This window comes from Narcine bancroftii, chromosome 2 (genome assembly GCF_036971445.1).
Source record: "Narcine bancroftii isolate sNarBan1 chromosome 2, sNarBan1.hap1, whole genome shotgun sequence".
NCBI classification, from domain to species: Eukaryota; Metazoa; Chordata; class Chondrichthyes; order Torpediniformes; family Narcinidae; genus Narcine; species Narcine bancroftii.
In genome coordinates, this window is record NC_091470.1 from 141,689,325 (window position 1) to 141,701,634 (window position 12,310).

Sequence of the window (12,310 nt, forward strand, 5' to 3'; positions counted from 1 at the left end):
TGTACTCCAAGGTGAAAGCCCCAAGCAAAGGCTACACAGATTAAGAGAGAGACGAGTGTCAGACCTAGGCATTACAATTGACTAGAGATATTGGTCAGATTGATAAAGAAACAGTGTGACAACAGTGACTAATTCTAGATACAGACTGGTTCAATACAACTTTCTGCACCAGCTCTACCTCACACCACAAATGATTCACAAGACAAAATCAGAAGTGCCGAAGACGTTTCAGGTGTGGAGTGGAGCTGGGAACATTCGTTCACGCAACGTGCTCCTGCGCAAATGTAGCCCCATTTTGGCAGGATTTAGTCGATACACTAACCAGTTTAATGAAGATAACCTTTCCACCAGACCCAACATTGTATCTGCTGGGGAACCTTATGGACATAAGCTATAAATTAACCAAATTCCACATTTAATTCATTTTTAATCGCTGTGCTCATAGCAAAAAAATGTATAGCAATGACCTGGAAACTTGACTCCCCTCTTTATCAGTAGGTGGACTACTGAGTTGCACAGCTGTATTCCCATGAAAAAAAAATCAAGTACAATCTTAGAAACTGACGTAGTACCTTTATTAAAATATGGCAGGCATATCTGATGGGAGCACAGCTGTAGCCACATCCCAACAAAAATTACCAATAGATGGATTAACAAAAGAAATTACACAAGGGCGCGGCTCCATGGTAATTTGTCAGAAGTGCCGACACCACACCATGCTTTTTTTTTGAGGGAGGGGAGAAACACCATATGCATGTATATTGTTAGGGGATATCTGTTTACTTTGTAACAGCCTGTGATGTTAATTCCTTGTTCATTGATGGAAAACAAAAAATAAAATATTCCCAAAAAAAAGTCAGATTTCAGGCTTCTGTGCCTTTTGCCTTCATGGATCCTTGGATATATACACCACAGTTTCTTTGTTTTTGATATTTCATAGCATGCCACCATTCATCAAGAAGCTTTAATGGTCTTCTCTAAATTCATCACCTTGAATTTTTCAGAATCAGAACTTATTGTCAGGAACATGTCACAAAAGTCATTGATTTGTGGCTGTATCACAGTGTAAACATTCATTTAATTTAAACGTAACAGCAAAGTAAAGGCTGTTTCACCCCATGAGCTTGTGCCACCCAGTTAATCTACACCCAGTATGTTTTGAATGATGGGAGCAAACCGGAGCCCCCAGGGAAAACCCATGCAGTCACAAGGAGAACGGACAAGCTCCTTACATATGGCACAGGATTCAAACCCCAGTCGTGCTCACTGGTGCTGTTGTAGCAGACTTCACCAGGGATTTTATCTGAATTGTTCCTGGCAATTGGTGTCAGGTGACTCAGGTAGTTGGATTTGAAATGCTCAGATCAGTCGGAAGCTGATTGGATAATAGAGATAAAGTGATCCAGGGTGGTATTGATTCACTTCATTTCAGCAGTCTGGAGATGGAACTGTTGACTGGAGTTCCACATTGTACATGCAGCAATGAGTAGGAAATTCACAACTAACTAGTTTTTTTCTACACTGTAAATCCATTGCGCTAACTGCTACACCAACCATGCCACCCAAACCACCTTACAAAATAAATAAAAGTTGTGCATGAAAAAGACAAAGTAAGGTAGTGTCTATGGTTCATTATTCATGCAGGAATCGGATAGCAGAGGGGAAGAAGCTGTCCTTGTGCTGTTGAGTGCTCGAATTCAGGCTACTATATTTTTCCCAATGGTAGCTGAGTGAAGAGGGCATGGCCTGGGTGGTGGGGGTCCTTGATGTAGAGGCTGTTTTTGTAAGACACTGTCTCTTATAGATGTCCTCAATGGAGTGAAGACTGGTACCGGTGATGTCGCAGGCTGAGTTAACAACCCTCTGGATTTTTTTCTTGTCCTGAGCCTTGGCACCTCAGTACCAGACAGTGATGCAACCAACCAGAATGCTCTCCACGGAATACCTTTCGAAGTTTTCGGGTCAATTTTCAAGATTAAATTCCATCTTCCACATCTCTAGTCTTTTTACCAACTAACCAACTTTGTCCTATAGCTAAAAGCCATCCACCTCATCATGCCTTTTATGAACTTACTATTCATATTTTCTACATCCATATTCAGATCATTAATGTACATAACAGACAGCAAGCATCCCAACACTGATCCCTGTGACACATCACAGGCCTCCAATCCCAAAACAAACTTCCTCCTCATCCTCTGCCTCTTATTGCTAAGCCAATTTCTGTAAATTCTGTAGCCTGTTACCTTTTGGCCCAGTCAGTCTTCCATATGGTTCCTTGTCAAAGTCCTTATTGAAGACCATTAAGGTTGAAGCAACATAATTACCCTCAACAACAGATATCTCAAAACAAATACTTGAGTTGTAAAGGATCTCCCTCTAACAAAACCATGCTAATTATCCAACATCTCAAGGTGCAGATTAATCCTATCCTTTATTGTAAAAGGCTTTCGTAGTTTAGCATGCTAATATTTGATTTCAGTTTATCCAGGCCAACTATGTTCTCTTCCTGTTGGCATTTCTCCAATTGGCTCTTTATACCCACAATTTGTCTTTAACTTTGAAAAGTAATTTTGTATTCAAGACTGGAGTGGGACTTCAACCAAAAACCTTTGGGTGTGAGGTGAGAAAGACACTGGAGTTCAATGAATGATAGAAGATAGTGGGACAAGCCTTTCATGAAATTGTTAATGTTAATTGTATTAATAGTGTTAGTTTTTGCTTGGCTGAGTCCTGATATCTTGTTAAATTCTGGCATATTATTCTTCATTGTTGATGACAGGGTATCTTAATTTCAGCTGCCTGTGCAGTACACTAGGATGCCTCGAGGCCTGACACTTCTAAATTGGTATTTTGTTGTTCTTCAAAGACAACATAAATGGTGCAAGTCATTTGATGTGGCCTACATCTGCTCAAAAACTGGCACTTCCTCTTCCCTTGTGATATTCTATATGAAATTGCAGTGTCTGCCTGTAAATCATTATAGAATCATTTTGAATCTTGCCCACCCATCAGTAAAACGCAATCAGGTAATTTGTCAGCTACCGACCCGCCTGGTTATTATTGTCTTTAGATATAATGGTTTCTATTGTCAGTGGATTATGGCAGAGGCAATGATGTGGAGCTGGCTTGGAGTTTCCTTCGATATGTGAATTACCGTCTTGTGATTCTACTGAATTCCTACCAGCAAAAGTCAAACTGCGAGCAGCAGCTGTTCTGGAACTTGCGTACCAAAATGATAATGGAAGCAAATTCAGTATCGGCTTTCAAAAATTGAATTGGCAAAATACATTAAGGCAAATGATTTTCAGGACTGCAGGGGCAGGTTTGAGGTTAGGAATTTTTTGGAATGTTCTAACAAGACAGAAGCTTCTGTGCCCATAAAGGGGACTCCCTGATGGTGTGTTGCCTCTTGGGTCATGGGTCAGGGATATTTCAGAGCAGCTGCAGGACATTCTGAAAGGGGAGGGTGAACAGCCAGCTGTTATGGTCTATATTGGTAACAACAATATAAGAAAAAAGTGGTATGAAATCCTACAAGCTGAATTTAGGGAGCTAGGAGATAAATTAAGGAGTAGAACTTCAAAAGTAATAATCAGGATTACTACAGGTGTCATGAGCTAGCCAGAGTAGAAATAGCAGGATAGTTAGAATGAATATGTAGCTTGAACAGTGGTGCTGGAAGGAGGGTTTCAGTTTCTGGAGTCAAATGGGACCAAATGGGATCAATGTCCCAGGGAGATTGTTTAAACTAATGGGGCAGGGGGATTGGATCCTACAAAGAAAGAATGAGGATGATGGTACAGAGACCAAAGCTGGAGTTACGAATGAGAAAAAGAAAAATAGAGGGCAGAAAAGTCAAAAGCAAAGGATGCAGAGGTCACTAGATTCTGAAAGGACAATGAGTGTAAGTATTAGAAACAAGGTTAGTGAAGTTGAGGAGCAAATTAATACCCAGGCATATGATTTAGGTGCCATCACAGAAACATGGTTGCAAAATGGACATGATTAGGAATTAAATTTTCAAGGGTATCAGGTAATAAGAAAAGATAGACAGGATGGTAAAGGTGGTGGAGTTGCACTGTTAATCAAGGATGAGATCAGGGCAATAGTGAGAGACGATATAAAATCTAAGGGACAGAATGTTGAGTCCAGCTGGGTAGAGATTTGACAATAGTAAAGGGGGGGGAAAAGCACTGGTGGGAGTTGTCTATCGTCCACCAAATAACATAGCACAGGCAATTTACTGAGAGATAACTGAGGCGTGTAAGAACAGAATGGCAGTTGTCGTGGGGTACTTTAACTTCCATGTAGATTAGGAAAATTGAGTTGGTCGAGGGAGTCTGGAGGATGTCTTCATAGAGTGCATTGATAGCTTTCTTGAGCAACATGTTAAGGAACCAACAAGGGAGAATGCTGTCATGAATCTAGTATTGTGCAATGAGATAGGTAAAATTAATTATCTAGAAGTTAGGGACCCTCTTGGAAAAAGGAATCATAGTATGAATGAATTTCTCATACAGATGGAGGGTGCAATAGTGAGATCTAAAACTAGTGTATTATGCTTAAATGGGGGAAGACTACGACAGGATGAGGGAGGAATTGTCAATGTGGACTGGGAGCACAGGCTAGTTGGCAGAACAGTTGAGGAACAGTGGAAGACTTTCAAAGAGATTTTTCACAGTGCTCAACAAAAATATATTCCCATTAAAAAAACAAGGGCAGTAAGAGAGGGAAGAGTCAGCCTTGGTTAACTAAGGAAATAAAGGAAAGTATAAAATTAAAAGCTCATGTGAACCAAGTAGCCAAGAAACTGAAGGATGAGAAAAACTTTAAAAGGCAACAAAAGGCAACTAAATGGGAAATAAGGAAAGGGAAGAAGGATTATGAAGGTAAATTAGCACAAAATATAAAAACAGACAGCAAAAATTGTATAAATATATAAAACAAGAGGGTGGCTAGAGTTAACATAGGTCCTATGGAAGATGAGAAAGGGAGTAATGAGGAAATGGCTGAGGCATTGAACAGATATTTTGTGTCAGTCTTCAGGTAGAAGACACATCCAGCATGCCAAAGAGTGGTGATAGAGTTATGAAGGGAGGTGAGGGTATAGACAATACTTTCCTTATTTTCATATATCCTAATTTCAAAGTATCATCTTCCAAAAGCATGAACTACAATATTCCAAATGTTGATCTCTTTAATCCAAGAAATCCAACTCTGTGGTTGTTGCTTTATGTAGCTTTAAATCGTTGATAAATGGATAAATATTTTGCATAGCTCTCCGTTAAGACTTTCATGAGTAACAAAGCATTTACTGTATAATGAAGATGTAAAACGTATATAAAGAAGCTCAAACTTTAAAGAGATACATAATGGTATTTAAAGAGATGCACAGAAAAATTCAAAGAAAAATTTCTCGTGCTCACGGTTCCTTCACATGTTGAATAATGAACAAGCCGTTAGTCTGGGCAGATATTACGACTTATTACATCATAGTCACTATGGTAACACTACAAGCAATAGTCTCTTAAAGAAACAGGCACAAAATTAACTAAGAGTTAAAAACACAAGGTTTTAACCTTTACAGAGGGTCTCGATAAAATAATTGTTACAAAAGAGATCATGATGAGCAAACTAATGGCACAGAAAGCAGACAAATCCTCGGTCCTGATGGGATGCATCCCAGGGTACTAAAGGAAGTGGCAGAAGTTAAAGTCGATATGTTGGTAGTCATTTACCAAATTTGTCTGGATTATGGGCAGGCACTGGCAGATTGGAAGACAGCAAATGTCATGCCACTTTTTAAAAAGGGATGTAGGCAGAAGACGGGTAACTATCGCCCAGTTAGCTTAATGTCTGTAGTTGGAAAAATGCTTGAAGCTGTCTTTAAGAATGAAATAGTGAGACATTTAAAGCAAAGGGGTTCCATCAGGCAGACGCAGCATAGATTCAGAAAGTTTGACAAACTTGCTGGAGATCTTTGAGGATATAATGGATGCGGTAGATGGAGGGGAGAAAGTTGATGTTGTATATTTGGATTTCCAGAAGGCATTTGATAAGGTGCCACACAAGAGACTTATCAATAAGATATAGATACTGGAGTCGGGGGAAGTATATTGGCATGGATTGAGGATTGGTTAACTGACAGAAGGCAGAGAGTTGGAATAAATGGGTATTTTTCTGATTGGCAGACAGTGGTAAGTGGGGTGCCACAGGGGTCGGTGCTAGGCCCGCAGCTGTTCACCATTTACATTGATGAGTTGGAAAAGGGGATAGAGCGTAGTGTTGCCAAGTTTGTGGAAGATTCTAAATTCAGTGGAAAAGCAAATTATACAGAGGATGTGGTGAGGCTGCAGAAGGATATAGTTAAGTTAGGTGAGTGGGTAAAGGTCTAGCAGATGGAGTACAATGTTAGTAAATGGGAGGTCATTCACTTTGGTAGGAAAAATAAAAGAGAAGATTATTATTTAAATTGTGAAAAACTGCAGCATGCTGTAGTGCAGAAAGACTTGGGAGTGCTTGTGCAAGAATCACAAAAAGATGGGTTGCAGATACAACAGGTTATTAAGAAAGCAAATGGAATGTTGGCCTTCATCGCTAGAAAAATTCAATTCAAGAGCAGAGAGGTCGTGCTGCAACTGTACAAGGTCCTGGTGAGGCCGTACCTGGAGTACTGTGTGCAGTTCTGTTCTCCATACTTGAAGAAGGATATACTGGCCTTGGAGGCAGTCCAGAGGAGGTTCACCAAGTTGATCCCGGAGATAAGGGGTTGACCTATGAGGAGAGACTAAATCGTCTGGGATTATACTCACTCAAATTCAGAAGAATTCTTATGTTCTAAGCCAATGGGATGTGGAGCCTGATCTGCTGTGATAATTTGATTTCTTTAGTTGCATCATCACCTACCTTATGGATAGTTTGGGTTTCTCACGTTTTACCATGAGAACTTTCCTCCTTTATCCAATGGCTGGTCAGCAGCTGAATCTCCATATTGTCATCACTCATTTCCTATCCACTTTTCAACCATTCCAGGTGGAATGCAGTAAAAACAGAAACTCGGCAGGTCAAATAGTGTACTTTATATAGCTAGATAACCAATGTTTTAGGCTTTCTGGCTTACAGCATGTTAATAAGACCTCTTAGTAAAACTCATCGTGATTACTCTTTGCTGTATGCTTGAGGAATTTTCTGAGATCAAGGGAAAATATCATATAATTTGTGCACTTGTTTTTTTTCAGAACTCTGAACCATTTGCTTAAGCTGCATTATTCCACAACAGTTCTACATTGGAGTTAAAGTTAACAGCAAGACAAAGCTTGTGAAAGATTTCTGAAAGGAAACTGGTCTTCTTTACTCCATCCAAAACACAGATCGACAGTAGCACAAATGTTTTATCTTTTGTACTTAAAGGCTGATTCCTTTGTACAATTACAAGTTCACAGATCTGCCTTTATGGCATCTGCATGACTCTGACGGCATAAAATCAGGACTAACTTGCTTTCACTGAACAATATGCCCTTGTGCTTTGCTCCCACTGGCCCCCATTATACCCATGCCCCTGCAATCCCCTCTCCGTCCATCTCATTATCCAAGTATTTCTCAAAGGAAGTACCTGCCACCATTCATACCACACTCTGAGTGAAGAACTGTCCCTTCGTTTCAAAATTCCACTCGCCTCTCTTTCTAGTTATATTCTCCTACTCCAGGAAGTAGATTGTCACTATTCACCTTATCAATGTGCTTCATGATTTTGTTGATTCCCTTTCAACCTCCTATGCTCTATGGAAAACAGGCCTAGTTTTTCCAGTCTCCCATAATATCTCAACTTTCCTAATCCTAGCAATAACTTTGTAAACCTCCTCTGTGCTCTTTCCAACTTTATAATATCATTTCTATAGTCAGGCAACCAAAACTGCACACAATGTTCTAAGTGTGGCCTCACCAACATCTTTTATAATTTCAATGCCCTGACCCATGAAGGCCAGCATCCCTAATGCTCCCTTCATTACTATCTATCTACTGACCATCTGTAAAGAGCTATATTTCAACCATTTCCTTCCTGCTTTTCCACAACTTTATTAGATGCACTTGGGCCTGGGGAGTTATCCACCTTGATACGATCTCAGACTGCTAACACCTCCATTACTGATGCGGACATGCCCTGGATTATATTTAGTTCCCCCCCGCCCCCAATTTCTGCTTATCCTGTTCAACAACAAACCATTCACAAAATATCCATTTACTATTCTTCTCCACTGGCTCTATACTCAGAAGCCCTTCTTAAAAGGACCAGTTCTTACCCTTGTGACCCTTTTGTTCTCAATATACATAACTTTTCATTCTCCCTTGCACTGTCTGCCAAAACCATCTCAATCTCTTTTAGCCTTCCTCATTTGCTTCTTCTCTAAGCTCCTTATACTGTTCAAGAGATCCTCTCGATCCTGCCTGCCTGCCTGTATCTGATACATAGCTAATTTTTCTTTCTTATATCTCTTGTTTACCAGGGTTACTTTACCTTGCCATTCCTGCCCCTAACCTGACTGGGAATTTGTTTGTCTTGGAACTTCCTTATTGCCCTTTTAGATGCCTCCCATTTGGCAGTCCTGCTTTTGTTATCTAACATTCCCATCCAGTCAACTAATCCTAACTCTTGTCTAATCGTGTTGAAATTGGCCTTGTCCCAGTTTAGGATTTTAATTTGAAGACCAGCATTATATGGATCATTCCATGATCATCTTAAAGTGAATAGAATTGAGGTCACTGGTCCCAAAATGTTCCCCTACTGATAACTCAGTTACTTGACAACTTCATATCCCATTGCAAGGTCAGATATATTCCCTGGTAGGCCTATCCACATATTGTTGTAGAAAATTCTCTTGGACATGCCTAACAAAGTTCGACCCATCAAATCCCCTAACACTTTTGCATTCCAAGTTATTGTTGGAAAAATTGAAATCTCCTTCAATAACTGCTTTGCTAATTTTACAGTCCTCCGCAATTTCTCAACATATTTGACCACAAGATATAGGAGCATAAATAGGCTATTCAGCCCATTGAGTCTGCACCACCATTCAATCATGAGCTGATCTATTTTCCCTCTCAGCCTCAATCCTTGCTTTCTCCCCATAACCTTAAATTCCCTGGCTAAACAAGAACCTTTCAATCTCTGCCTTCAATACACCCAAAGACCTGGCCTCCACAACTACCTGAGGCAACAAATTCTACAGATTTACCTCCCCCTAGCTGAAGAAATACTTACACATCTCTGTTTTAAGTGGACACCCTTCAATCTTGAAGTTGGTCCTCTTATCTTAGACTCTCCCATTGGAAAAAACCTTTCGACATCTACTCTGTCCATGTTTCAATTAGATCCCTGCCCCCACCTCATTCTCCTAAATTACAATGAATAAGGGCCAAGAGATGTCAAACGCTCCTCATATGATAACCCTATCATTCCTGAAATCATCCTAGTGAACCTCCTTTGAACCCTTTCCAACATCAGCACATCTTAAATGAGAAGCCCAAAACTGCTTACAATACTCACTGGTGCCATATAAAGCCTCAACATCACATCCTGCTCTTATATTCTATATCTCTTAAAATGAATGCCAGCATTGCATTTGTTTTCTTTACCCCTGACTCAACCTGCAAGTCTAGCTTGAGACTATCCTGCACAAGGACTCCCCGATCCCTTTGTATCTGGATATTTTCAATTTTCTCCCCATTTAAAAAAAAAGTCTGCTCATTTATTTTTTCTACCAAAGTGCATGACTGTGCACTTTCTGACATTATATTTCATTTGCCACTTTTCTGCTCATTTTTCTAATCTGTCTAAATACTTCTGCAACCTCCGTGTTTCCTCCACACCACCTCCTCTTCCACCAATCTTCATATCGCCTGCAAACTTGGCCACAAAAACATTCATTTCACAATCCAAATCATTAATATACAACAGAAAAAGAAGCGGCCCCAACACTGACCCCTGTGGACACCACTCGCAACTGGCAGCCAATCCAAATATGATCCCTGTATTCCAATTCCCTGCTTCCTGCTAATGCTCTACTCACACTAGTTTGTATCCTATTATATCACGGACTCTTGTTAAGTAGCCTCGTGCAGTGCCTTGTCAAATGCCTTTTGAGAATCCAATTACACAACATCCCTTATCCAGCCTGTTTCTAACCTCTTCAAAGAATTTAAATAGGTTTGTCAAGCAAGATTTTCTCTTAATGAAACCTTGCTGGGTTTGGCTTATCCTGTCATGTGTCGCCAAGTACTCCACAATCTTATCCTTTACAATTGACTCCAATATCTTCACCACCATTGATGTCAGACTAACTGGTCTATAATTTCCTTTCTGCTGCCTTCTCTCCATCCCCCCCCCCCAACATTCTTGAATAGGGGGGTGACATTTGTACTTTTTCAAATTTATTGATATCCTTCCTGTAGTCAGGTGACCAAAACAGCACACAATACTCCAAATTTGGTCTCATCAATGTCTTATACAAATTCACCATAACATCTCAACTCCTGTACTCAATACTTTATGAAAGCCAATATACCAAATGCTCACTTTACAACCCTATCAATTTGTGATGCTACTTTCAGGGAATTGTGTATCTGTATTCCCAGATCCTTCTGTTCTGCCACAATCCTCAGTGCCCTACTATTTACTATGTACGTCCTTCCAAAATGCAACACCTCACACTTGCTGCATTAAATTCCATCTATCATTTTTTCCAGCTGAAGTAGTGAATGTGGGCTCAATTTTAACTTTAAGAAAAATTTTGACAGGAACATGGATGGGAGAGGTATGGTGGGATATGGACTGGTTGCTCGACAGTGGGACTATGTAGAATAATAGTTTGGCACAATCTATAAGGTCTAAAGGCCTGTTTCTATGCTATAATGTTCAATAGTTCTCCATTTGACTCTTGCATTGCAATACATCCCCATGGCTGCAATGTTGCCACATCTGTCTGACCTTCCACACAAACTCCCTACCAGCTATCCTATTTGTGCACCAATTGGCTTTTCCTCTGCTTCCTCACCTTGGTTTCCACCCCCTTGTGAATCGACTTTAAACCACACGCACCCCCCCCAAAAACCATTAGCAAATCTTCCTGTCAGGATATTGGTCCCCCTTAAATTCAGGCACAACCCATCCCATTTTACAGGTCACCCCTTCCCCAGAAAAGGTTCCAGTGATCCAAGATTTGATCCTTTACATCTTGATGACTGTTTGGTGGCCTACAGTATACAGCTATCAAGATGACCACTCTTTTTTTTAAAAGAGAGGAGTAAGGGGATTTGAATCCAGGAGTAATAAGGTATTATTACAGTTGTACTTGGACTTAGAGAGACTGAACCTGGTGTGTTGTATGCAGTTTGGTCTCCTTGTCCAAGAAATTATGTGCTTACCAAATAAGTAATGCAGTAAAGGTTCACTGGGCTGGTTACAGCTATGATGGGTTTGCCCTCAGAAAAAAATTAAGAATGAGCCTGTCAATTCAAAGAAAGAAGGGACATATCATTGAAAATAAGGGCTTCAGAAGCTAGATTCAGGGAGAATATTTCCAGGACCAGGGAACTTAGTTTGAGAATGGCTATTGGCCTTTTGAACTGAGTTGAGGAGAATTGGAATACAGGGATCATATTTGGATTGGCTGCCAGTTGCGAGTGGTGTCAAAGATCAGGGTATATTTAGATCCTCTGCACAAGAAGAAGGTGGAGACATTCAAAATAGGGGTCAATAGATTTTTGAAATTTAAGGAAATGAAGGGATATGGGGATCCTGCAGAAAAAAAAATTCCAAGTTAAGACAGATCAACTGATATCAGGACTCCAAAAGACTCCTACTCCTGTTTCTTATGTTCTAGTGACTTTATCATTGTGTATGTAGCCTCCAGCATGGCTCATGTTACAGAGATGTCTTGCAATTGCTTGTAATTTTGGAATCAATTCCCACCTGTAACACTCAAACAACAAGCAATTAATGAATTGATTGCAGTTCTTAGCAATTCCTGTACATTGTTTGCAAGGAAAAGGAAAGACTAGTAGTTGACGTTGTAGGTTAGGCATTGTGTGTCAGTTCCATAAATAGGCCTAGTCTGTAATAAGCTAGGATGTATTATCAATTGATGTAACCTGGCGACTGCTTCCTGAGGCAATACACTTCTAGACCGCTGCCAACAGAATAACTTCCTTTATAACATCTATCAAATGGTTAAAATAGTATATTTTAAAAACCAAAAAAGGTACAAAAGACATCAAACCTTTGAGTGTTGGTGGAACAGCACGGGGCGAG

The 12,310-nt window shown here is 40.1% G+C and overlaps 1 protein-coding gene across 3 annotated transcripts in view; it reads left to right on the top strand.

The window, feature by feature from the left end:
- The window catches only part of gabrd (gamma-aminobutyric acid type A receptor subunit delta), a 37,484-nt gene that overhangs the window by 2,327 nt on the left and 22,847 nt on the right, over positions 1–12,310 (top strand). The gene's annotated exons all lie outside the window — the stretch shown is intronic.